Source organism: Aquarana catesbeiana, linkage group LG06, assembly GCF_042186555.1.
Source record: "Aquarana catesbeiana isolate 2022-GZ linkage group LG06, ASM4218655v1, whole genome shotgun sequence".
NCBI lineage: Eukaryota > Metazoa > Chordata > Amphibia > Anura > Ranidae > Aquarana > Aquarana catesbeiana.
In genome coordinates, this window is record NC_133329.1 from 71088952 (window position 1) to 71107482 (window position 18531).

The following is an 18531-nucleotide window of genomic DNA, read 5'->3' on the forward strand; positions in this document are numbered from 1 at the left end:
TCCCTTTTTATCCGATCCGATCAGCTGGAGGGCTGGCAAACGTATCGCCACGCATCTGTTTTAAGCGGATCTTGTTGGATCGTATGGCAGGCGGGTGTCAGCGGACACATCTCCGCTGACATCCACCATCCCATACAAGTCAATGGGTGGCCCACTCAGATCCTCCTGAAAAAGGGACAGGTGGATCCGCGCGGGCAATCGTGTGAAAGGGGACTAGTGACATAAAAATAATTTCTAAATACATCCTGATAATCTGTCGAAGGGAAATTTCTTTTTTTTTTTTTTACATTTTCTTTATTGGTTTTTCAAAAGGGGTAACAGTTACAAAAACAGAGCCTCGGGGAATTCCCCGGGGAAATTTTTTTTTTAAGAAATCCTAAGAACATCATATTTCTCCTCTCCCTATATTTTATGAGGAAGTTGTGTAGTCATGGAAAGTGAAAGTAAGGCATCATTGAGGATTACAATGAGAATAAAATGCTTGTACATGTGCTGCTCCTTCTTTGTCTTCAACAATCAGGTAATTATTCTGAAATATTGTGACTATTGTGTGTAGGGATACAGCGGGAACAATGATGGGGGAGAAGGGGGAGAGGGATGTGAGGATGAAGGTTTCCCTGAGTGGTGCTGATATTAGGAATTGGAGGGTGTGTGCTATGCCTGCAGTCTGCCATGCAGACATGATGAGACAGCAGCTTTCCTACACAACCATTTAAAGTCTACGTTTAATATCATTTGTTTTTTTAATTGGCACAAGGGACAGTACTTACCTTCAGTGAAAAGTGTCCTTTGTGCTGGTGGCTTTGCCTCCTGCTTCATTCCCTGTCTATTATTTTGTCAGAACAGTTGTGGCAACCCTACTGTATTCTTAAGCATAAACTACAATGTTTATATTGTCTCTTTCCTCTTTTGCTTAGAAGGCAGCAGTAATAAATATATGTACAGTATAAAGCCTGAATTTTACATTAGTATTGTTATTGAATATTTATTGTGTTGTTTATGAGATTATGATTCTTGTTGATGTTTGTAATTTTTGTAATTTGTTTACTCATATACTTGCATTATTTTGGATATTATGTATGTTTTTTGAGATTTTTTTTTTGTTTTTGTTTTGTTCTTGTACCTTGTTGTAAACGTATTGCCATGTATTGTTATTGTGTGACCTCTTGTATTTTTTTTTTAGAAGTTTGCACATAAAAATATCTATCTATCTATCTATCTATCTATCTATCTATCTATCTATCTATCTATCTATCTATCTATCTATCTACACACACACTAGATTGTCAAAAGCATTGGGACACCTGCCTTTACACGCACATGAACTGTAATGGTAGCCCAGTCTTAGACTTCATTCACACTAGCGCGTTTTTTGTTGCTTTTTGCATTTTGCAGAAATGCATGGAAATTTTTTTAACATGGGTTCCTATGGAACATGTTCACATCAATGGATTTTTGTGCCTCTGCGTTTTTGGAAAGGGTCAGGGACTTTTTTCATGCAAAATGCAGCATTTTGCATGTAATAGATTTCAATGGACCCGCATCCAAAACGCAAGTACCGTGTTTTTTAGCGCGTTTTTGCTGCGATTTGCCGGTTTTTTTTTTGTTTTTTTTTACACTTTATATAGCTGGTTGCTGAGCAACCACATTGTAAAAAAAAATCTACAAAAAAAACGCAAATCACGGCAAAAACGCATGTTCAAAAACGCGGCAAGCATCGCAAAAAGCACTGCAGAAACACTCAAAAGCAACATGCATAGATGTGAATCGAGCCTAAGTCCGTAGGGTTCAATATTGAGTTGGCCCACCCTTTGCAGCTATAACAGCTTCAACTCTTCTGGGAAGGCTATCCACCAGTGTTAATTTAGTCTACTAAAATTTGACTAAAACTAAAACAATTGAGATGAATAGAATACGACTAAAACTAAAAGCCATTTTAGTCAAAAGACTATGACTAAAACTAAATTGCAATTACTGAAATGTACTGGAGATTTTAGTCGACTAAATACGACTAAAACTAAAACAATTGCAGAAGACTAAAATGGGACTGAAACTAAAATGCCATTTTAGTCCTAAGACTAAAATAAACACTGCTGTCCACAATATTTAGGAGTGTGTCTATGGGAATGTTTGATCATTCTTCCAGAAGCGCATTTGCGAGGTCAGACACTGATGTTGGACGAGAAGGCCTGGCTCGCAGTCTCCGCTCTAATTCATCCCAAAGGTGTTCTATTGGGTTGAGGTCAGGACTGTTGTGCAGGCCAGTCAAGTTTTCAGTGAAGGGAACTCTTAAGGCGTCAGCTTACCAAGAAATTTTGGACAATTTCGTGCTCCCAACTTTGTGGGAACAACAACCAGAAGAGTTGAAGATGTTATAGCTGCAAAGGGTGGGCCAACTCAATTTTGAACCCTACGGATTAAGACTGGGATGCCATTAAAGTTCATGTGTGTGTAAAGGCAGGTGTCCCAATACTTTTGGTAATATAGTGTATATTTGCGTTATTTTGGATATTATGTTTGTTTTGGGGTTTTTTGTTTTTTTTTTTTGGTTTCTTGTACCTTATTGGTGTTGTAAATGTATTGCCATGTATTGTTATTTTGTAACGTCTTGTATGTTTTTAGAAGTTTGCACATAAGAAAAAACTATATATTATAAAAAAAAAAAAAAAAACTAAAGCTGTGTACACACAAGCGGAATGTCCGACAGAAAAAGTCAGACGGAAGCTTTTCATCATCTATTCCGATCGTGTGTATGCCTCATCAGACTTTTTTTTTAGAAAATTCTGACAGACCCAGAAATGGAACATGTTCTAAATATTTTGGATGAAACCAATTCCTATCGGGAAAAACGATCGTCTGTATGCTGTTCCGACAGACCAAAAACGACGCATGCTCTGAAGCAAGTACAAGACAGAAGCTTTTGGCTACTGGCTATTGAACTTCCTTTTTCTAGTCCCGCCATACGTGTTGTACCTCACCGCGTTCTGGACAGTCGGACTTTGGTTTGACCGTGTGTAGGCAAGACCGCTTGAATGGAATTCCGTCAGAGTTCCTTCGGAGAAACCTTCGGAGTTTATTCCGACGGCAAAACCGGTCGTGTGTACAGGGCATTACTCTAGCCAAAATCGACAAAGGGGACAGAACTTACATTCAATAAGAAGTGTCCCTTGTGCTGGTGGCTGCTTGTCCTATTAAAATCTTTATTTTTCTGCCAGTAATCTTCTGGAGTTCCAGGGCTTATTACTAGAACTGGACCTGTCACAGGCATGCAACAAGAGTGCATCTTCCATCAATGAAACACGCTCTATAATGCCGTGTACACACGACCGGACTTCGCGGCAGACTTGGTCCGGAGGACCGGACTCTGTCGGACAATTCGATCGCGTGGGCTCCAGCGGACTTTTTTTCCCCAAAAGTTCGACGGACCTAGAAATGAAACATGTTTCAAATCTTTCCGACGGACTCGAGTCCGGTCGAAAAATCCGCTCGTCTGTATGCTAGTCCGACGGACAAAAACCGACGCTAGGGCAGCTATTGGCTACTGGCTATGAACTTCCTTGTTTTAATCCGGTCGTACGTCATCACGTACAAATCCATCGGACTTTGGTTGATCGTGTGTAGGCAAGTCCGTTCATTCGGAAAGTCCATCGGAAAGTCCGTCAAAGTCCGCCAGACCTAGTCCATCGAAAAGTCCGCCCGTGTGTACGCGGCATTAGGCTCCGTCCACACCTGGGCGTTTTGAATCATGGGCAGAATCGCCACAATTCTGCCGGCGATTTTAAAGTGCTCTGCTTCAATGATAAATCTCAATTTTTCAGCCTCCAAACACACTTGTATGTAAGCCATTGTGGTGATATATACAGCAGGTGTTTACAGGCTTACTATAAGAGGAGCGTTTAGCACATGGAAAAAAAAAAAAACACACCAATTTGCAAGGCATTCTCTGATTCAAGGAAGTGGCAAGACGGGATGGTGACAGGGGGTTTCCACCTCATCTTATCAGAGAATGTTTTGATCACAATCGCAATGAGCTGTGCTTTTTTAACTCCTTCCCCACCCAGTCCTTGAGGTGGCCACTGTGAGTGGATGTACATTCCCAATACACCACCCCATATTCAGAGAAGCTGTGCTATAGCTTCCAGTAATGAAAAGCGCTCTATGAATGGAGGACAGATGGATGGATGGATGAATGAAGGTTCACCTCCTACATTCAAGGACTGCTTTTTGTTGCTCGGGGTTAATACAGAGGCCCACCCTTTCCACATCCCACCTCCAACCTTACTATGGATTCCAACAATGAAAAGTACTGTATGAATGGAGGACAGGCAGAGGAGTGAAAGGTCCACCTTCTCCATTAAGGCTCTGCTCACACCTAGGTGGTTTGAATCTCGGGCAGGATCGCCGTGATTCTCTCTGTGATTTCTAAACGGTCTGCTAAAATGACAAATTGCACAACGCAAATTTCAGACACCATTCGATTTAACGGTACCTAAAAACATAGATTGGCACCTAATTATTTTCAACAATAGAAGGCTTCGCAGCAAGAAGGAGGCAGTTCCATTTGTTCACTTTTTTTTAGTTATATATCTTATCTTCTTCAGAAGAATCTGCACGTTTTAATCAATACAAAAAAGTGGCAGCTCTGAGTGTTAGTTCTCATATTCCTCAACAGGTGAAGCTATACAGTTACTTAAATTGAAAAAGACACAAGTCCATCTAGTTCAATAAAAAAAAAAAATAAAAAATAGAAAACCTCCATATACACAATCCTATAACTGGAGGAATGCAAAAAAGCACTGCTGTCTAAAATTTTCGACTGAAGAACAAGGCAACTTTAAAATTTAATCAGTTCCCGCCGGGCCTATAGCTGAATGACGGCCGGTCGGGCATTTTGTCCCTGTGGGTGGACGTCATATGACGTCCTCCCCTTGTTGCCACACATGCGCTGTGGTAAGCTGTGTCTCGCATCACCCATCAGGGTAAAGAGCCAATGTCGTAGGCTCTTTGCAATGTGATCAGCTGTGTCTAATCACACCTGATCACATGTAAACAAATGCAGGTTATCTGCATTTCCTTTCCTTTCCTCAGCGCTGTCAGTGTCTGAGGAAAGGAAAGCCGATAACCGGCTTCCCAGTTATAGGGGACATTTACACTGATAATCAGGGCACTGATCATCAGTGCAGCCCCATCAGTGTCCATCAGTGCAACATATCATTGCCTGTCAGTGCCACCTATCAGTGCAGCCTCATCAGTGCAGCTTGTCAGTGCCCATCAGTTCCACCAATCAGTGCAGCCTTATCAGTGCCCATCAGTGCAGCTTATCAGTGCCAATCAGTGCCTCAACATCATTTCCCACCAGTGCAGCCTCATCAGTGCACATCAGTGCAGCCTCATCAGTGCCCATAAGTGCAGCCTCATCAGTGCCCATAAGTGCAGCCTCATCAGTGCCCATAAGTGCAGCCTCATCAGTGCCCATCAGTGCAGCCTCATCAGTGCCCATCAATGCAGCCTCACCAGTGCCCATCAAAGCAGCCTCACCAGTGCCCATCAATGCAGCCTCATCAGTGCCCATCAATGCAGCCTCACCAGTGCCCATCAAAGCAGCCTCACCAGTGCCCATCAATGCAGCCTCATCAGTGCCCATCAATGCAGCCTCATCAGTGCCCATCAATGCAGCCTCCCCAGTGCCCATCAATGCAGCCTCATCAGTGCCCATCAAAGCAGCCTCACCAGTGCCCATCAATGCAGCCTCATCAGTGCCAATCAAAGCAACCTCATCAGTGCCCACCAATGAAGCCTCATCAGTGCCCATCAATGAAGCCTCATCAGTGCCCATCAATGAAGCCTCATCAGTGCCCATCAATGAAGCCTCATCAGTGCCCATCAATGCAGCCTCATCAGTGCCAAACAAAGCAACCTTATCAGTGCCCACTAATGAAGCCTCATCAGTGCCCATCAATGAAGCCTCATCAGTGCCCACCAATGAAGCCTCATCAGTGCCCATCAATGAAGCCTCATCAGTGCCCATCAATGAAGCCTCATCAGTGCCCATCAATGAAGCCTCATCAGTGCCCATCAATGAAGCCTCATCAGTGCCCATCAATGAAGCCTCATCAGTGCCCATCAATGCAGCCTCATCAGTGCCAAACAAAGCAACCTTATCAGTGCCCACCAATGAAGCCTCATCAGTGCCCATCAATGAAGCCTCATCAGTGCCCACCAATAAAGCCTCATCAGTGCCCACCAATGAAGCCTCATCAGTGCCCACCAATGAAGCCTCATCAGTGCCCATCAATGAAGCCTCATCAGTGCCCATCAATGAAGCCTCATCAGTGCCCATCAATGAAGCCTCATCAGTGCCCATCAATGAAGCCTCATCAGTGCCCATCAATGCAGCCTCATCAGTGCCCATCAATGAAGCCTCATCAGCACACATCAGTGAAAAAGAAAAATTACTTATTTGCAAACTTGTATAACAGAAACGAGGAAAAGGTTTTTTGGTATTTCTTTAATTTTCTGTCTTTTTTTGTTTGTTTAGCAAAAAATAAAAAAACCCAGTGGTGATTAAATATCATCAGTGAACATCAGTGCAGCCTCATCAGTGCCCATAAGTGCAGCCTCATCAGTGCCCATCAGTGCAGCCTCATCAGTGAAGCCTCCTGATGTCATCAGTTTCCTCCTGATGTCTCCTCCATTTCTCCTCCCCGCATGGCACGTTCCCCTCCCCAGAGGGGAGGGCTCCTGAGCTGCACCAGCCTCTACACGCTGTCTTCTTCTCTTCCATTTCCAATTCCTCCCCTGAGCATGTGACCCACAGTTTATATAGACCTGAAAGCCCCTACCCATTCAAGTTAACGGTTGGTTCAGGGTGACCTACACAAACTGCATCCTGTGTGCAACCCATACTCCCTCCAGAACCTCTCACTGGAAGAACAGGGCATCAATCAGACAGAGTACAGGTGGTCACACCCTCCTTCTATTCTGTAATTTCTCCCAACCAATTTACCCCAACCAGGTTTAAGCCAACAGGGCAAAACACTGGCAATTTTACCTGATACTAACCCTATCTGACTACTTTAGCACACACCTAAGTAGGTGGGCGCTACATATATATTTTAGGGGGATATTTATTAAAGCAAAAAGTAAAAAAATATTGCTTTTTTTTTTTTTCAAAATTGACGCTCCTTTTTTGTTTATAGCGCAAAAAATAAAAACCACAGAGGTGATCAAATACCACCAAAAGAAAGCTCTATTTGTGGGAAAAAAAGGACGTCAATTTTGTTTGGGTGCAATGTCGCACGACCGCGCAATTGTCAGTTAAAGCGACGCAGTGCCGAATCGCAGAGTGCTCTGGTCAGGAAGGGGTTAAAATCTTCTGGGGCTAAAGCAGTTAAAGAAATTAGATTTTTGTATACTAACTGAATGTTGAGTGCTGAATCATGGAACATGTAGATAACAAGCTGGTAAAACACTTAAAAATCAAGTTGCAACATTTTAAAGTTTGCCAAAAGTTTGTAAAGCTGGAGATGGCTCCTTATTACTGTGAGCACTTTCTTAGTCGAATATTCAATTGAAAGATTTATATACTGAATCAGGAAGTATGCAAGATTAAAGTGAAATATTTCTTTGATTTGAACCCTTAATTTGTCAGTCTAAATCTAAAATAACGTTAAGGGTATACAACCCCTTTAATTCACAAATGTTATTTGTGCATAATAAAAGAAAGGGTAGTGTACAGTAAATAGATACCTAATGTGTCAAGCCTAAAAACTGTATGCGTCTGCACAATGGCGAGAAATAATAGTACCCAAAATTACCAATAGGCAATACTTTTTTTTTTTAAATCAAACTTACCTAGGTGCATGCAGCATTGGTTCGATGCTGCATCTGTCCCCTGCCAGCTCTAAGGCTGAGAACAGAGCGAGCAAACACCGTTGATTGCTCAGTTCTTAAAGCTCCCTGAGCAGAGAGCTGGTAACTGTTAGTCACTGCTGTCTGCTCTGCCCCGCCCCCCGTGCTCACTGTGGAGGTGGTGGGAGCGGCCAGCTCAGGCTCTCAGCGGATCACGAAGGGGCTGAGCCAGGTGTCGGTCCAGGCATGTGCTGACTTTTAATATTTTTGGGGGGGAGCCTGGAGAGCCTCTTTAAGTGTTACACCTTATTCCTGCACCCCTTAGGGGCCCCACTGCAACGTAGAATTCCAGAGTTCAGCCTTAAACCCATCCTGCCTGCTGCTGTTAATGTAGATCTGATTTTGCAGCTAGGCAGTACTTGTGGAGACACTGCACTACAGAGTGAGAGCCCATTGGCTGAGGAGACAGCAGGGGGCAGTGTAGGCGGAGTCATCCTGAGTCCTCCTACCCATTCCTGACATCACACAGGATCATCCTCCGAAACAAACCAGTGGGCGGATTGGGTAGGTGTGACAGGAGAACTCCAAATAAATATAGGACAAACTGTGTCCTGTATTAAACCAATATGGGACTTACCCATTTTTTTTTTTACAATCCTCAACAATTCTGGATACGGGACAGGTAGCAAACCCTACTTTGTGAATACAGGGCAGATTTTTTTGGATCACTTAGTAGGCCTACAGAGTATGTTACTCCAGCATTTCATATTCCTGTACTGTACTGTTCCTCTACAGTATGTGTCTGTTGTATCATATACTTGTGTTAAAAAGTATCCTGTTCTCTTTGTATTGCCTCCTTTGTGTGAAATACCCGGTGATCTTGACAGTCCCCCTGCTTTCCTATTTCAAACTGACCACACTAGGTATTAGAGCACATCCATCCCTGGAAAAATGTTTTTCCCCATGCAGTGGGTCTGTGCCCATACAGCACAGGTTAACTGCTCATTTTTGTTCTAGGGGAGTGGACAGGCAGACAGAGATATACTTACCTGACCCGCCGATCCCCTCCACACAAGACCGGTCTGGTACCCCCAGGCTCCAGTGGTCTTGAAAATGGACTGTTCCTGACATCAGCACCCTCAGAGCATGCTCCATAGACAGGAACAGTAAACCGCTAGACTGTGGGGGAGCTCAATTTTCTGGAGGATCTGTGGATCAGGTAAATATGAACTTTGTGCTCTCCCCTAGAAAAAACAAGCAGCTGACCCATGCAGTGTGGGAAAAATAATGTTGCCCGGAGTTTAGCTTTACCGAAGTCTGGATTAGTGAATTAAAATGTATATGTAGCCAAAACCTTGGGGAGATTTCCCTTCCTTTCCTGATGATGCAACAGGAAGTTTGAAGAATTCTCCCCAAAGTGAGGGGAATTTCCATCTTAGATAGTTGTCTCCAGAAGCTTTGTTCCTATTGTAGGATTTACCCACACCTCGTTCTTTCATGACAGCTTTAAAATTTAGGATTTCTTATCAGTTCCTGTGTCAGTTTCAGTTGTGAACCCAGGTACGCAGGATGCAATAAAATCTTAAAAGAGAAGTGCGGGATTTAAAAAAAAATAAATAAACGCACATACTCACCTAGGTGAATGCAGCATCAATCGAGATTTAGACAATCAAAGACTGCTGATCGCTCAGTTCTCGGTCTTCAGTAAGCAAAGAGACAGAAACTGTCAGTCACCGGCTCTCTGCTCTGCCCCTACAGCGCTCACTGGAATGCCGTGACTGTGAAGGGGGCTGGTGTGGCTGGCTCAGCCTCACTGTGCTGAGAGGCTGAGAAAGATGTCGGTCAGGCTTCTGGGTGGATCGCAGCATTATAGTCAGGATCCCTTCAGAGCCTGGACCCGCTAAGTGACATCAGCTGACAGCAGGCTTTAGCCTGCTGTCAGCTGAATATGGCTCACAGGAGTGCAGAACTAAGTGCACTCCTGTGACCCACAGGAGAAGTAGGGCCAAAATAACTTTGTCCCTACTTCTCCTTTAATGGAGGATCTAACATTTTCTCACTCTATCCAAAGCTTACATAAAAGGAAAAAACAGTTGTGCCTCATACACTTTAACTTCCATGGGGACAGGGGAGTTTGTTCTAATCTGATCTGTTTTTCTCACCAAATATCAGTGGGAATGAAAAACCAGCTTGATGCAGAAGAAAGTCAAGTGCAGGTCAGAAGGAGGTCAGAAGAACTTCTGGAGGAACTTAAAGTGGTGTTCCGGCCAAAATTATACTTTTTAAATAAAAATACCCCTATAATACACAAGCTTAATGTATTCTAGTAAAGTTAGTCTGTAAACTAAGGTCTGTTTTGTTAGTTTATAGCAGTAGTTTGTTATTTTATAAACTTACAGCAGGCCGTGGCCATCTTAAGTGTGGGCATCTGAAGCCAGACTGTATTTCTTCCTGTACCTCATCCTTGCAGATCTCGCACATGCTCAGTGTAGCACAAGCAGTGTAATAGGTTTCAGGTCAGGTTTCCATAGCAACGGCAGTGTCAGAGGAAGTTGCCGCCTCTTCCCAGAAGGCATTGCAAACAGGAAATGATGCGATGGGCCGCGGCCAGGGAGGAGGAAGTGAAAAATGAATACAGCGGATATACAGTAAGTGCTGAGAAAATTTTTTTTAAATATCCAATTCGTTTGCAGTGCACAGTTTAGTGAGGGATGCTGAAGAGTTGTAAAAGTGGGTGGAACTCAACTTTAAGAGTGCTAAATGCATGCTGAAGAACCTGAAAGCTTTTATCACTTACTTATCTTCACTATTCCTAATGTTTTCTGCGTCGCCAATGGGGAAATGTCTCTACCATTCCTATTCTCATAAATTAATTCATTTTATTTTACTGCCTACAGGTTGGGCTCTGCAGCTGACTGCTCCATTATCTCATCAGGCCAGACTAGGAGGTGATGTGAACATTCCCTGCTCATTCACAATCAACAATCCTCCCATCGATCATCGATATCTTGCAATATTCTGGTATTTTCACGGAAAAGAAATATTAAGGGTTCAGAATAAAATAGAGACAATAACAGATCCTCGTGTGTCGTATACAGGCCGGGCAGGGGATGGAATCGCTGATCTGTCTATATCAAACATCACTTTAATAGACGGAGGGATCTATAAGTGCTCCATACTGTACACCCCAAAGAGGGAGGAGAAGGAGATCAGATTGGACATACAAGGTACACAATTCAAAGTATTTAACGTACATTCAGTGATGTCAGAAACCTGTTACTTATTGACAAGTGCTATTTGAGCTTTATGGATTTAGGCTTTCCACAGACATTAGAGATTGATCAAATGCGTAATTCAATCTAATCCCCTGAGGGGAATCAATCTAGTGAATGCTGCAGAACTCTCTACCAACTCAACAGTTTAGCTCTGCCTAGATCAGGGGCCTCCAAACTTTCTAAACAAAGGGCCATTTTACTGTTATTCAGACCTTAGGGGGGCCAGACTGTGGCCAGCGGGAGCAGAAAATGTCCAGGCATCAGTGGGAGGAATAGTGCTCTATGATTAGTATTGGGGGAGAAGTGTCTCATCATTGCCATCATTGGTATCGGTGGGATGAATAGTGCCCCATCGTTGGTGTAAATGGGAGCAATAGTGCTCCATTGTTGGTGCCATTGGAAGGAATAGTGCCCCAAAGGCCGGATAAAGCCAAGCAAAGGGCCGCATCCGGCCCCTGGGCCACAGTTTTTGAGACCACTGGCCTAGATGAAAGTTTTCGTCGTTGGAGAATGGATAGACCATCTGGAAGAGCATGGGCGGTTGCCAGTTCTCAAAGCAGCTCAGACATTTTTCTAACTTGCTTGATCAACTGTTTCCCTAAAAGTGGGTGGCCAGTAGTCCACCACAGACATGGGATTATTGCTCAGCTATTTGAAAAGCGTCAACTGTCATCTTATGTATCAAGTAGCCTTAAAGAGGAGGTCCAGCCTGGGTGAAAAAAAAATGAAGTCAGCAGCTACAGATAATAGTATTAGGGCACTTACCTGTCCAGGGAGCCCACGATGTTAGCACCCCAGCCGATCTTCGGGACGACTCCTGGGTGCTGCTGCTGCCATTCCTGATAAGGGAACTTGATACTGAAGCCTTTCGCTTCACAGCGGGTTCCCTACTGCGCATGCACGAAGTGCGCTGCTCTTTCTAATTGGCCCGGTGGAGGGGGAAGGAGTAGGAGGGGTCAAATTTCTGGGAGATCAGGCCGCGGCCCTTCTCCAGAAGTGGGGAAGGGGGCCTGTCAAAAACAGGTCCCCCGTTCCCCCCTCCCCCCTGAAAGGTGTCAAATGGCACCGGAGGGGGGAGGAAGCATATAAGCGAGAGTTCCACTTTTGAGTGGAACTCTGCTTTAAATGTGTGAACAAAACTAAGCACACATGCTTTCCTTCTTGCTGCAGCATCGGTCCGATTCTGCAAGCTATCCCTCGCCGGCTTCAAGCCTAAGAACTGAACATTCACTTGACTGCTGATCGTTCAGTTCTCGGCTCCACTCTGAGCAGAGTGCAGGGACTGTCATTCCTTCTCTGCTCCTCCAGCGCTCACTGGAGCACCAGGTGAGAACTGCTGCCTTGAGCTCTCAATGGTGCTTTGAAAGGCTGAGCCAGCTGCCTGTAAGGCATATGAATGGATCCCAAAATTATTGTCCTGATACACAGAGTCTGGAGAGGCTCTGTGACATCGGCTGACAGCAGACTTTAGCTCTCCCTTGGCTGTTCTGGGTCAGAGGAGAGCGCAAGTAAATGTACTCCTGTGACCCACATGAGTATGGGCAGAAGAGCTTTGAACGTACCTCTCTTTTTTTGTAGTTCCTTTATTTTATTTTCAAAAATTGCCAACTTACAAAAAATAAACAGAAAAAAGTTGTCCAGAGTATACAGTGTTGTCCAAATAAAAGGACATACTTCTCTTTTAAAGGTTAGCTAAGTAATAGGAGTGAAATCCTCATATATAGGTATCTAGTCACCGGAAAACTTTCATTTACTCTTCCTAAATTAAGACCTTTACGCATCCACCTGGCTCAGCGGGGGTTAAGGTCTGCAGGAGAAACGTATCAGTATCTGGAGACCCATTTAAAGATAAGGGAACCCCAGAGATTAACCTTCCCCCCACATGAATGAGTAAAGAGTTCATAGTACCCCTTGTTGCTCAATCACAATTTCAAAGTAAATAAAACACACAATTTATACAAATTATTAATAAATAAGAAAAAAAAAAAAAAACATGTCCTACAATGTAAATCCAATGTTGGTTCAGCAATGTGGATCGATACTCAATCATGATGAACAATGTTCCAACGACATCATTAAAATGCTTCCAATGCTCAAAATGATGCCACCACTTGAACTACTTCCAGCATGCTTGATGATGTCAGTGTCCAGGCTTCATCACACACGCTGTAAGCAATGCAAGTGGAGGCATCTTGAGTTTTGCAAGAATTTTTATGATTTGCTCTTTTTAATAAATTACCCTACTACGTGAACAAACATAGTGGCCCATGCTGACAATCATTTCCTGACAGATTTTCGCTGCAAATGACAGCAACCTCGCTGGCTGCTGAATGTCAACAAACTGGCCGGCAATGCTGGCTGATGTCATTGGCGACATATGATCATGACCATATATGGTCAATAAAGTCACCAGGGATCCCACAGCAATATTTTTTTTTTATGTCACTTTCGTTAGAGTACATCCTATAGTTATGCCACTTCACAGGCAGGTTTAATTCATCCCTCAAGCATGATAAAGGAATTGTGTATTTTATTGTTGCCCTTTGAACGTTATTAAAAGACCTGCTGTAAAAAAAAAAAACTGTATTTCTTTTTAAACATGCTATTCACTGGTATACAGTATCTCACAAAAGTGGCACTGGGGAGCTACAGTTCATTAACCACTTCAATACCAGGCACTTAGACACCTTCCCGCCCAGGCCAATTTTCAGCTTTCAGCGCTGTCGCAATTTGAATGACAATTGCGCGGTCATGCTACACTGTACCCAAACGATTTTTTTATCATTTTGTTCCCACAAATAGAGCTTTCTTTTGGTGGTATTTGATCACCTCTGCAATTTTTATTTTTTGCGCAACAAATAAAAAAAGACCGAAATTTTTGAAAAAAAACAAACAAGTTTTTCTTTGTTTCTGTTAAAAATTTTTGTAAATAAGTACGTTTTCTTCTTCAATGATGGGCACTGATATGGCTGCACTGATGGGCACTGATACGGCGGCACTGATGGGCACCGATGAGGTGGCACCAATGAGGTGGCACTGATGATGGGCACTGATGATGGGCACTGATGGGCACTGGTATGCAGCACCGATGGGCACTCATAGGTGGCACCGATGGGCACTAATAGGCGGCACTGATGGGCATTCGTAGGTGGCATTGATGGGTACTTATGGGTGGCATTGATGGGTACTTATGAGTGGCACTGATAGGTGGCATGGATGGGCACTGATGGGCACTGATAGGTGGGCACTGATGGACACTGATGGGTGGCACTGATGACACTGATTGATGGCACTGATGACACTGATTGATGGCACTGATGACACTGATTGATGGCACTGATGCCCCTAAGGATGGCATTGCTGGGCATCACTGCTATATGATGGTGCCAATCAGTGCCCATTTGTGGGCACTGATTGACACAGATTGGGCACTGACTGGGCACATTGGGCACATGTGGATGGCCATGGGGTATATACCTGGCCATCCACATGTTGCCCCCTTCCCTGGTGGTCCAGTGTGGTGATCTGTCAGAAGAGCCGTCGATCGGCTCTCCTCTACTCGCGTCTGTCAGACGCGAGTGAGGAAAAGCCGATCAACGGCTCTTCCTATTGACATTGTGATCAGCCGTGATTGGACACGGCTGATCACGTGGTAAAGAGCCTCCGCCGGAGGCTCTTTACCAAGATCGGTGGAGCAGTGTGTCAGACTGACACACCGCTCCATCGATCGCCGTGATGCGCGCCCCCGCATGTTTCTTCTGCTGGATGTCATATTACGCCCAGTCAGGATAACTGAACCACCGCCCGGCCGTCATCTGCTATGGGACAGGCGGGAAGTGGTTAAAGGAACCATGAATGACAACATGTGCTGGGACATAATGAAGCAGAGCATGATCCCCTCCCATCGACGACTGGGCCGCAGGGCAGTATTCCAATATGATAACAACCCCAAACGCACCTCCAAGATGACCACTGCCTTGCTAAAGAAGCTGAGGGTAAAGGTGATGGACTAGCCAAGCATGTCTCCAGACCTAAACCCTATTGAGCATGGGGGACATCCTCAAACGGAAGGTGGAGGAGCGCAAGGTCTCTAACATCCACCAGCTCTGTGATGTCTTCATGGAGGAGTGGAAGAGGACTCCAGTGGCAACCTGTGAAGCTCTGGGGAACTCCATGCCCAAGAGGGTTAAGGCAGTGCTGGAAAATAATGGTGGCCACACAAAATATTGACACTTTGGGCCCAATTTGGACATTTTCACTTAGGGGCTTCTCACCAAGCACTAAATTTAACACACCTGCTCCCCATTCACACCTGAGACCTTGTAACACTAACAAGTCAAATGACACTGGGAAGGGAAAATGGCTAATTGGGCCCAATTTGGACATTTTTACTTAGGGGTGTACTCACTTTTGTTGCCAGCAGTTTAGACATTAATGGCTGTGTGTTGAGTTATTTTGAGGGGACAGCAAATTTACACTGTTATACAAGCTATACACTCAGTGCTTTACATTGTAGCAAAGTGTCATTTCTTCAGTGTTGTCACATGAAAAAATATAATAAAATATTTACAAAAATGTGAGGGGTGTACTCACTTTGTGAGATACTGTATGTCCCCAATGGCAATGCCCAGCTACCTATGCCATTTTCAACCAAAAGCTTGCAAAATGGCCTTGAAATAGACCAGAAAAAAATACAAGATTTGGCTTCCATGGATGTCCATAGGGTTTAGGCACCATGTTCAGGGTTTGAGGATTGTTTAAAGTATTCTGCGACCATACAGTGAACTGAATCAGTTGCTCAGTTTGTTCATTACCATTCACTAGTTCCCTAATCTTATAGCAAAGGGCTAGGCAATGATTCGTCCCCAGATGAATTTGTTCTCCCAGATGAAACAATGTTCTTAAAATGCTCAGGGGAATCTCATCAAGAATCTTCCAGCAGTTTTACAGTTCCAAACTATATATCAGATTTTGCAGCCCAACAGGGAATTTGGGTGAATTTGATCATGTTAATAACTCATAACATTAACCCCTCTGGCAAAGTCGGCTTGTGCTAAACAATGGATGCTAATAGAAACAATTAAAAATTGTGAGCTCGGGAAAACCAAGGCACTTCAGAGAAACCTCAGGACATTTTAAGTGGTCACAACTAAAGCGGATTCCAAAAGCACAGAGGTACCACATGCCACTGTTTCAAATCACCCAGTAAATTTCTAAGCTACATAAATGATGACATATGGGTTCACCATAAAAGTTGCCACACACTAAAATAATATATTTAGTTTAGCTTTTGTTTCATGAATTACTAGCCTCAATAATGTTTTCATTTATTATCAGCAGAAGCTAACATGTGTGGCCCTCAATGTTATCATGGATGAATGCATTATGAGTTTTATCCTATTTAGAGAAAAACAAAACTTTGCATCTTGCTACATAATTTTAGCCAACAAAGATGAGCTACAAAATGTGTATTGATTCCTATTTAGAAAGCTAGTCTGGCCAGAGAGAATTGTTCAGTTTACTGTTAAGGTACCTCGGGCATAAGGTGCACCTTGCCCAATCTGACCTAACCATTGGACCAGGGAATGGTTGGATGTTTAGGTGCAACCCATGACATAGATAACCCCCAGACTAACCAACCTCAGGGGAAGAATCAATTCTCCAAGATGGATTTTCACAGACAGTCATTATGGCACCCAATATAAGGTCAGAAATGTTTGCACATGGGATAAATTTGCATGGTTGTCTTCCTTGTGCATTTTTATGCTACAATGGTTCTCCAGGGAGCAATGGTACTGGCACCTTTTAACTGCTCTCTTACGCCTTTGGATATCTTTAGATAACAACATGTTGCATGAGGTTCCCTACTTGCAGTCTACCTACACAACACTCAATTGGACACACATGATCTTTTTATACAGGCACGCGCAAGCATACTCACCAAGGTACAATGAGACAACTTTTAGAAGTTTAGGCTGACATGTTGTTATGTTACAGCTCCTCCACAGATCAACATCACAGACAGAGTTGTTACAAATGAAGAGAGCTCCCTACAAAGTGTTATTTCTGGATTCTACCCAGAGGAAATTGACATTAAATGGCTTCGGGATGGGGAGATACTGGACAAGTCTACCAAGGAAAAACCTCAGAGAGACTAGGATGGGACGTACCACGTGAGGAGCTCAGTAACCCTAACTCCCACTGAGGAGGACAGAGAACGTATCTTCTCCTGCAGAGTGCAACATGAGTCTCTTACTACACCTCTCCAGGAAGACTTCCAGCTGGTGTATGGAGGTAATGTTATCATTATGATGTATTCTGATGTATATTTACAATACATCAAACAAATATACAGTATATATTTAAAAAAAATAGAAATAAAAGGTGGAGTAAAAAGTAGAATTATTTCCTACAGAAATCATCTATTTTGCATTCCTTTAATAAGAAGATAAAAAGAGGAAACCTTATTGGTAGCTCCAAGCAACAGGTCCACACTTCATAGGTTGAGTTTCATGGATTAAAAAAGAGAGACTGAAATACAAACCTGTTGTATGACTGTAGTTGACAACCAGATCCCTGAAATAAAGAGTCCCCCAGATCCCCTTCTTTTTTGTGGTACACCCTAACTCTGTTTAATTTTACAAATCTTCTTAAAGATGCACACTAATGCCGCATACACACGGTCGGAATTTCTGACAACAAATGTTCGACGTGAGCTTGTTTTTGGAAATTCTGACCGTGTGTATGCTCCATCGGACATTTGCTGTCGGAATTTCCGACAACGAATGTTTGAGAGCAGGTTCTCAAATTTTTCTGACAACAAAGCTTGTTGTCGGAAATTCAGAGCGTGTGTACCCAAGTCCGACGCACAAAATTCCACGCATGCTCAGAATCAAGCAGAAGAGCGGCACTGGCTATTGAACTTCCTTTTTTCTCGGCTCGTCGTACGTGCTGTACGTCACCGCGTTCTTGGCGATCGGAATTTCCAACAACATTTGTGTGACCGTGTGTATGCAAGACAAGTTTGAGCCAACATCCGTCGGAAAAAAATTCACAGTTTTGTTGTCGGAATGTTCGATCGTGTGTACGCGGCATAAGAAGTAGGATTTCTACGTGTCCATTTCACAGCTGGCAAGGAAAGAATGGCCTGCGTCAATTTAGGAAAGCTTCAAATCCTGCATAAGTTGGGGCTGAATCACAATTATTTGTAATGCCAGTTAAATGTTTTGACTAGGCATGTGCAATTCGTTTCGTTCCGAATTAGTTTAACGAATTTCGACAAATTCGTTAATTCGGGAATATCCGAATTAACGAAAACTTATCTAACGATTTTTTTCCGAATATTCGTAAATTCAATAAAATTGGACATTCGTAAATTCGGGCATTCGTACATTCGCAATTTACG

The 18531-nt window shown here is 43.5% G+C and overlaps 1 protein-coding gene across 1 annotated transcript in view; it reads left to right on the forward strand.

Annotated features, from left to right (window-relative positions):
• The first annotated feature begins 413 nt into the window (after positions 1 to 413).
• The window catches only part of LOC141148595 (uncharacterized), a 36848-nt gene continuing 18730 nt past the window's right edge, over positions 414 to 18531 (forward strand). Inside the window, exons 1-3 of the mRNA XM_073636191.1 lie at positions 414 to 520; positions 10749 to 11078; positions 17124 to 17420. The gene's annotated coding sequence lies outside the window, so the exon portion shown is untranslated. The remainder of the gene's footprint in view (positions 521 to 10748; positions 11079 to 17123; positions 17421 to 18531) is intronic.